Below are 9,381 nucleotides of genomic sequence, written 5' to 3'. Positions count from 1 at the left end.
GAAAAGCCAAAAGAATTGGAATAGCGAGTACAGGATATAGCATTGAAGTCTATGACATTAAAGTTTGTATAAAGTTCAAGATAACCAAGATCTGAGAAAAGGTTTAGCACAAAGGTGGTGATGGTGACTGGAGACATTTGAAAATGTGTTACCCCTTATATGGTGGGGATAGAAGTCAGAATAGAGAGGGTTTAGAAAGGAGCAAGGTGGTCTGAGAAGCTCACTCACTCTGGAGAGTAAGAAGCAGAAGGAAGGAAATGAGTTAAGTAGCTAAATCAAGTACCGGATCATTGATTTTTTAGTAGAAGGGACAATATCACAGTAATATTAAAGGGCCTTTGAAAGAGATAATGATAATAAACCATCCATCATTCTGCCCTCGTGTTTATTCATATTACCATGCTTGCTATTTTATAGTCAAGTTTAACTATATATTATGTCAAGTACTTTCCATATTTGTAAAAATGTATTCATAGTAGCTTCATGTTTCATTATGCTTTATGTACCATGGTTCATTAAACCATAAGTATTTAGGTCTCTCCCTCCCTTTTTTTCTTTTTTCTAAAATGAGTGGTACTACAATATATGTATTTGTGTATGTTCTCCTTCCAATAGATTATTTCTAATCCCCCGTGTGGCTGTGTAAATGGAATAAGGAAGCAACTGAAGTTAAATGAAGTCATAAGGCCATAAGGTCACAGGGTAGCATTACTGTTCTTACAAAAGAAACATCAAAGAGCTCACTCTCCCTCTTCTCTCTCTCTCTCTCTCTCTCTCCCTCCCTCCCTCCCTCCCTCTCTCTCCACTTGTACTTACAAAAGGCCATATGAGGATACAGCAAGAAGACACCCACCTACAAGCCAGGAAGAGAGTCCTCAACAAAAATCAAACTTGTCTGCACCTTAATAATGGACATGCAGCCTCTAGAACTATGAGAAAATAAATGTCTGTTGTTTAAGCCACCCAGCCTGTGGAATTTTTTATGGCAACCTACACAAATACATCATGTCATAAAAGTGTCAGTTCTTCTCAAATTAACCTATAAATTAAAATCATTTCAATCAAAATGTCAATGAATTGTTTTTGAAAAGTTAACTTTGGTGCCCCCTACAGCCCCTTAAAATTTAATTTGAGAAACAAATTATTTTCTCAAATAAATGGGAAGAAAAGAATGCATGCTACACTAGCATGCACCAACAGTAAACCACATGGTTATACTAAAAGAAAGGCTGGCACGTAGTAAGTACTCATAAAATGTTAATAATTATTGTCATCATCCCACTCATTATTATTACTCACTTTTGGTAGATATTAAATGTTTTAACCTGCATTGAGGGAAATTGGGCAAAATTTGGTTTAAAAAAAGCCATAAAGATGTAGTTAGACTAAAGGGCCAAGATGTTTACTGTTTATAATGGCATGAAATTGAAGCATCCCTACTGTTCAATAATGAAGCAGTATTAAACATATCATAGCATATGCATAAAGCAGAAAAGGTTTCAGCAGTAGAGTCACTGTCAGTCACAGTGCAATCAGGGAAGTGGTTACACAGGTGACAGAAAAACTGAGAAGGCAAATGGGATGATGAGGCAATGCAGAATTTAACAACAGCAGGAAGCCACTCACATCTCCACACCTGGATTGATGATGGGGAGGAAGTGGTGTCACTGGAACCAGAAGTCGAGACCTTCTTATGGGAGGTATGGTCCCAGAGCAAGGTTCCAGGTGAGTCTGGGACCATAAAGGAAAGGGCTGTCCTACTCTTGCTGGAACCAAGGAAGAAACTCATGGCTGTCAAAAGTAACACTCAATGTAAAGAGAAAGGCAGAGAAATACCCTGGTTTTTTCCTTTCCAATCTTCCACCAGTTCCTCCCTTTGGTGAATCTCTCTGCAAATTAGTGAGGCGATAGCATCTGGGATATGTAATTGCCTGCAATTCAGAGGAGTGCAGGATAAGATGGGAAATGAATCTGAGAAGAAACAGGCAATAAGCCAACATAACTATTCTGTGATACTTACTGGTGAGGAAAACATATTCATGATATATTTTAAGGAAAGAAACGGGTTATAAACATTTATATATTTCCAAATAGGCATATAAATACATACATAAATACTTAAGCACATAGAAAAACGTCTAGAGAACACACACCAAGGTATTAGTGCTAGCACTGTCTGGATGATAGTACTTCTGGCTTATCTGTATTGTCTAGTTATTCTAAAATAAATTATTTAACACTAATGACTTAAAATAAAAGGATAATTGTGTTTCTGTGTTTAAGAGCAATTAGCTTGTTGGCTCCTTGAATATTGAATATAAAGATGAGCTATCTTTATCACGTTTAGAGCCTTTGTGTTAGAGGGGGGAAAAGAGCTTAAATTCCTCTACCAATATGAAATACACAACTGCCTCTCTTGACATTGACCATCAGACAAAATGTTCAACGTATTTTGACTTCTGCTTGCCCTTCTCTACTTCCACATATAACTGAAATAATAAAGTATATTACACCTGATTCCTTTTTATTTCTTTCAACAATACATTATGAATCATCTCCAAGAAGAATTCCTTTCACATTTGTTTCTTTTATTATCATGTTAACCTCTATAATTCAGGTAGGTCCATTTTATGGTTCTCATAGTTAGTAACATTTATTTTATAACATGTATTCCCTCTCCCTTAGATTTTAATTTTGTTTCTTTTCCCTCTCAAAACACCATCCATATTATTTGAATAGTATTAGAATGTAGTTCTTGTTTGGGAGGATAATTCTGATGCCAACCTGAAATAGTAAAATGAGAACCCCTTAACTTCTCCACCAAAACCCAGTTAACCTTCCTCTAGGTTTTTCTCAGTCAAGATCCAGCCTGAAGGTAACAATCACACCAATTATTTTTACAAAAAAATGTAATACAAAGTACAGTTAATTAGGTTTTGGAGAACTGAAAATGCAAACAAGGGACACTGAGGTATTACACAAGTTGTAACGGCAAGAATTAGCAACTATCCCCAGCGTTGGGAGGACAAAGGGAAGGAACTGGGATTATTAAAATGTCAATGCTTAGAGGAGGGGTCCCGAGGAACTAGGATGGAGACCTCTGAGGAGAGGGCACCACCTGGTTGGTACAGCCTTGTAGAAGGCTTCCTGAGGAGCTGGGACTTAAACCTCTTAGCAGGGGTCCCTGGCCGGCCAGCGCTGCAATCCCTGAGGGGACACCATGAGGCTGGTTCTACCAACAAACTGTGTAACTGCTGCTACTGCCAGGGTGAACAGCCATTGATACAGTGTTGCTGGGATGAACAGGAAACAGACGCATGAAGCTGTCCCTTCTCACTCTTCCCGCTGGCCACCCTCCCTCTAGCTCCCCCAGACATAGCAGACATAGCAGACATAGCAGGGAGCAGGCTGACAAAGCAAATGGTGTTTGCAGAGACCTGGTTAGAAGCTGAGTACAGAAGAGTGTTTTGAAGCTGAGAGATATTAGCAAAAGTACATGCCACACAGCTCCTGTCCAGAGTGTCTGCAAGTAACAGGACTCTATGCCTATTTCTGAGAGTGACAAGGAGGACTGGGGACCAAAACTGAGTAAAATAGGCTTGGAATAAAAAGTGGGGGGAGTTGTTTACCTTAATTAGTAAAATGGCAAAAGACATAACAGTCTTCCCCCGCCCACCCCTCCCCCACCCCCGCTCAGTCAATGCTCAAGAGGAACAGGCTTTGAGCTTCCTGATGCTGAGAGGCCCTTATACCTTATTATTATATTTATTCGGCTCTCTGCAGCTCCTGGTATTTTTATCTCATTTCCTGCTCTTAGTGCCCATTGAACCAAATAACAAGTTTGAATTTCTGAATTTGGACCCTAAGAGCCCTCCCTCAGGTACAAACTATATTCACTCTCAGGCCTTCTAAATGATATGCCCTCCCCCACCTCCAACAATACGGTGGCACATCGTATCCTGGCCTTTTATCATGTACTCCCACAGACCTGTGCTGGTCTTAGAGAGCCTTATTCATCCATGTATTCATCCATTCACAAACTAATTCAGCAAGTGTTTGCTTATGACTTTCCGTGTTGGACATTGTTCAACACACTAGAGATACAACAGATCTGCAAAGCAAAGCAGATCAAGTCTCTGCTGGAACGGCCATTCCAGTGGGCGCTGAGAGGGAAAGGCAGGAGCGAGGCAGGTAATGCACAAATACGTGACAGAAGGTCAGGGGATAATAAGTCCTATAGAGAATAATACAGCAGTATGAAAAGATAGTAGCAGGGATCTAGAGAGTGATCAAGAAGGACTCCGAAAATATAACCGTTGGACAGAGATCAGAATGATATGCATCTCAAGAACATCTGTGAACAAAGCAATACCAGGTCGAAGGAAGAGCAAGTGTAAAGATGCTGAAGCAAAAGCATGTCCAGCACGTTGACAGAGAAAAGCAAAAAGGCCAGCGATGCTGGAAAGGTGCTGGCTTGGAGTCAGGCAGGAAGATGAGGCCAGAGAGGCAGCAGGTCACACAAGGCTGTATCAGCCATGGTAAGGACTCTGCAATGCACTCCAAGTGAAATGAGAAACTACTTAGAGGGGATGACCAAGAGAGAGAGAAAATAGTTGATTTAAGTTAAGAAAAAAATTCTCCTGGCTACTGTGTAGATAGTAAGTCACAGACTCTAAGAATCAATGAATTAAAAGAGACAACATTGTTGTATGTACCACTAAGAAATTATAAAAACAACAACAACAACACTGCTAATTAAACCACACATGAAGCTTTCTAATGAATCAGAAAGTTGTTTAAAAAAGTTGTTTTAAGTTTATTCAGATTTTTATCATATATCACTCTTGTACATACAAAAAAGGAAAATATACATGAAATTAATTGGTTAAAAAGTTTGTCTTCACATTCAGAGTTCAACCCTTCTGAGATGCTTTTCAATTCAAAGTCATCAAGGAAGCTCAGCTATTCACTGGTTCTTTCATTCGTTCATTCAACAAATACAACCAAGCACATGCTCTGTGGTAAGCACTGTTCTTGGTGCTGGGAGGCATTATTTAAATATGTTAGACGCAGTCCATGGCCTCACCAAGCTTACAGTCCAGTGGATCACAAAAAGCAAGGAAAGGTAAGGGCAGCAAACAGAGAGGAGAAAGCAACATTTCTGCAAATGCTCTGTTGTCATCAGGCACCATTCACAACAGGAACTTTAATGTCAGACAAAGCTGGGTTTGAAACGTGTCTCTCCATTTACTACTGAAAATGTATCCTTGCATCTTGGAAACAATTGTTTAATCTCCCTGGTCATCGGTTTCCTTCTAATATCCACCTCATAGAGTTGTTATTAAGGTAAAATACAATAGTGTATGTAATTCCCTTGGAGGAGCATTGACTCTAATCATGGAATTCATGGTTACTATATCAACATACATTTGTTTGTATTTAAGTATGCCTTGTATGGTTCTCATATTAATTCACATGCTCATGATATCCCAGATTCTTCTTGAGTCTGTGCTTATTCCTTCTTTCTGTAAACTTTTAGGTCTTCTAAATATGCTACAAGCACAAAATTGTAAAAACATGACTATTCTGTCTTCTCACAATTATACACTGAGTTGACATCTCGTTTCTCTGTCCCCTAGCTCATAAAATCTCAGGGAAAATAAAAAGCACATTTTGCCTCCAATTGTGTAAAGAAAATTGTTATTTGCCACTCCCTTTGTTTGGCAGAGGTAAAAGTTAAAGGACTGAAAGGAAAGTGATTGGAACACAGCTCAAAGACCCTGCAGGAAGGTGCCAGATTACTGCATCTAAACAGGTTGAAGGAAGTTAAAGGAAATATTGGACTGGCTCCATCCAGGAGCCGCCACTGTTTACTTGGGTCTCGTAAAGTCATATTCCTGGCCAAATATTTAAAACTTTGATCAGGCACTGTTTGTTTCCACTTCAAAAAGCCTTATGTAGACAAAAAAACAAAAACAAACAAACAAAAAAAAACACAACTACAACTGTTTCTTTCCTTTAAATCTTAAATGATATAAATTGTTTCTTGGTTGAAGTTTTCTTGGCAGGAGCTTCTTAGAAGCAAAGTAGATAATCTATCTCCAAAATGTAGTTACATTCTCTTTCTCTTTTAAATTCTAGACCTGATTAGAGACCTCATTCGCCATCTGGCTCAGTTGAGAGAATCCCAAAAAGCTGGAGTTATGAATTGGAAAAAATATATATCTTCCTATATGTATCCCCTATTAATACGTTAGCATAGTGCATGTACGATCAGCACTATTTCCATGTGTGTGAAAGAGGTAATGTTCTCCCTGCCAACTCTTTCTGTTCCAAAGCAGAAAAGATCTCAGAGATCAGACAGTACAACCTTAGAATAAAGAGGACGCCATGGTTCCAATACAATTATGAGGGCATAAGGTACCCTTTCAATTCCTAAATGTTTTTAAATAGATGACAAATATATATATGTACTATCTGATTTATTTTCTTCCAAAAGATATTTTCATTGTAATGAGCAACTTGAGGCGATACAGATCTAGAGAATGGTCACAAATTGTTAATGATTAGAGTCCCATTACAAGCAAATAACCGAAAAGCAACGAGGAGAAGAATGAATTCTTATCCAGGCAACATACGGCCTTTAACTACAACAGACACATGAGTGTGTTCTCTGTTTACAAATTTTTAATTTTTCAAAACATTCCAAGCAACTCAGATGAATTGTCGGCATGTGTTACTTCCAGTATATGTGCTGCTGAAGCAAGCACGTGTGTGTTACTTCTTAAAATACATTCCATCTTTTGATTCACAAAATACAATTAATTTTTTTCACCTGAAGGTTTAACTGATGTGGATAATCAGATGTCAACTGTGTAGAGAAATTAATTTCATCCAAATTATGGGTAAATTATTTTCTAAGTCAATGATGTTTATTTCTTTGAAGTTTTGCTTGTCTTACTTTCCACACAATTCCCTTTATGTCCTGATCTATGTTATATATTAATTCCTCCATCTTTTAACTTGCCAAAGCGTACTGTGGAGCTGAAATGGGACATGCCCTGTACAAGGCTCATACTTGATTTCCTCTTTCTCTTGAAATGTTCTCATTTTACTCCTTATATTTATCCATGATGATGATGATCATGATGATATCTTTATTTCATTCACTCAAACGTCAGTCAACTGTCTAGCACTAGAGTGCTCCTATACCACTTTCACATTTATTACCTCATTTAATCCTCATATCAATTCTGGAACAAGCAGGACAATAATATTATATCCGTTTTTATAAACAGTTTAAGAGAGATTAAGTAATTTCACTGCATTGTGGAGTTATCAAGGATTGGTGCTCAGAATAGTACCCAGACTGCCTAACCCCAGCACACAATGTTTTCTGTGATGTCCTTACGAAAATAATTTGAGTTTTGATATTGCACATACCTCAGTTGGAATTTCCTCTCATAGCTAGCTAGGTGAATGTGATTTAGGTAAACTTTAAAACTCTCCTTGAGCTTCAGTTTCCTCATCAGCAAAATGGAGATAATAAATAACATATATAAACCACCTGGCACAGTTCCCAGTGCAGCCTAAGTTTTTAATAAGTAGTTACAGAGAGGATGTTAGTTGGTGCAACACAGACATTCCATAAATGCAGGTTTCTCCCTTTGCAGCCAGATCACATCAAGGTTCATTGCAAGTGAGACTTTCACTAAATGCGGATTGACAGAGTAAAACATATTTACAAATTAAGTTGAGCAATTACTACTAATAACATTTATCGAGCACCTACTATGTTCCACACACTGCCTATTCTAAAATGCATGACATGTAAAATGCATTACTATTATTATCTTCGTTTTACTTATTAAGAAACTGAGTCACAGATGGGTTAAGTAACTCCCAAGATCACACAGCAAAGAGTGCAGGAGCTGGGATTTGAACCAGTTAATCTTGTTCCAGAATCCTCCAAGTATCGGTCAGTTCCAATATCAATACTATATCCAAATTATATACAAAAATATATGCCAAAACATGCAAAAATAATCCAAGCCTACATAAGAGGATGCCCTGCTTTATTTTATACTTCTGTAATAATCAGTTTCCATCACTCAAGTAGCTAAACTTAAAAAAAAAAATTACCAATGTCTTGACATAAGGCATAAAGTTGCTCCTGAGAACCACCAGATTGACATCTATTTTTTTAACCATCAACTATCAATCAAAATGTCTTTAAATATTATGATAAAGGAGAGAAAAGTTTCCCTCAGGTAAATCAGGATGGGATTATACCACTTCCTTGCTCAAAAATCTCCAATGCCTTCATTTTTCTTACAGAATCAAGTTCAGATTCTTTAGCCTGTCACTGAGGATACTCCAAAATCTGCCAGCATTTAGTTTTCGTTTTATCTCCCCCTACTCACAGCCTGAAGTCTCCACTCTTCTTCTAATATTACTTTCAAGTTCTTATCTCCACAACTTTTCTCTAGTTATTCCTATATCCAGACTGTCACCTTGCCTCTCTCTTGTCCCTACCTATTCCCAAGTTGCACACAGTCTACACAATTGGCAGCATTTCTGTGAGTTACCCTCACTTTCACTATCTTCAAGGGGTCCTTTTCTCTCAACTCTGGGAGCACACTGACTACTCCAGTCACTTGTTGTTAATCCTCACATTGATTGAGCACCTATGTTGTTCCAGGTGCTCTATATGTACATTTGTATTTACTCCTTACAAAGCCTGGTATGTACATCACTGCCTTCATTTCCCTTAGGAAGAAATCAAAGCTGAGAGATTTAACTTGCCAGAGGTAGCTAGTTACTGAGAAGTGAATTGGATAATCAAATCAAAATGGTCTAAAGCCAGAGATAATATTTTTCTCAAAAGTTTCCAAAACAGAACCTAGATTTTACCTTTTAAGCCAACCTGATTAATTTCTCATGGTACTATCTTGAGAATAACTGCAAGGATATACTAGGGTGCAGCAGGACTAAGTGCCGTGGTCCATTAGTGGAGTCCTCAGTGGGTGTGGGAAAGGTGGCAGGCATGCAGAGTGGGGAGTGCATCCAGGGCTGACGTACAGAAGGAGAACATGTTGACATAGAGTTAGGTTTCTTCCCCCGGGGCTTCCTTGTAGCCATTTCCCAACTCAGCTACTCTTCAGTCATCTCTAACACTCTTCTTCCTTGCTGTCTCCCACTACTGAGTCTTTAAAAGCCAGACACTCATTTTCCAGACTCGCTTACAGCTAGGGGTTGCTGTGTGCTCTCCTTCTTGCCACCAAGATACAAAGCGATAACTGCCAGTACCTTCATGAGCACCATGAAAATGTTTTCCTCTAGGAAAAGAGAGACAGATAAGAAGAATGCCCTCCTCCACCA

This window comes from Globicephala melas, chromosome 9 (assembly GCF_963455315.2).
Source record: "Globicephala melas chromosome 9, mGloMel1.2, whole genome shotgun sequence".
Taxonomy (NCBI): Eukaryota; Metazoa; Chordata; class Mammalia; order Artiodactyla; family Delphinidae; genus Globicephala; species Globicephala melas.
This window is presented reverse-complemented; position numbering follows the sequence as displayed.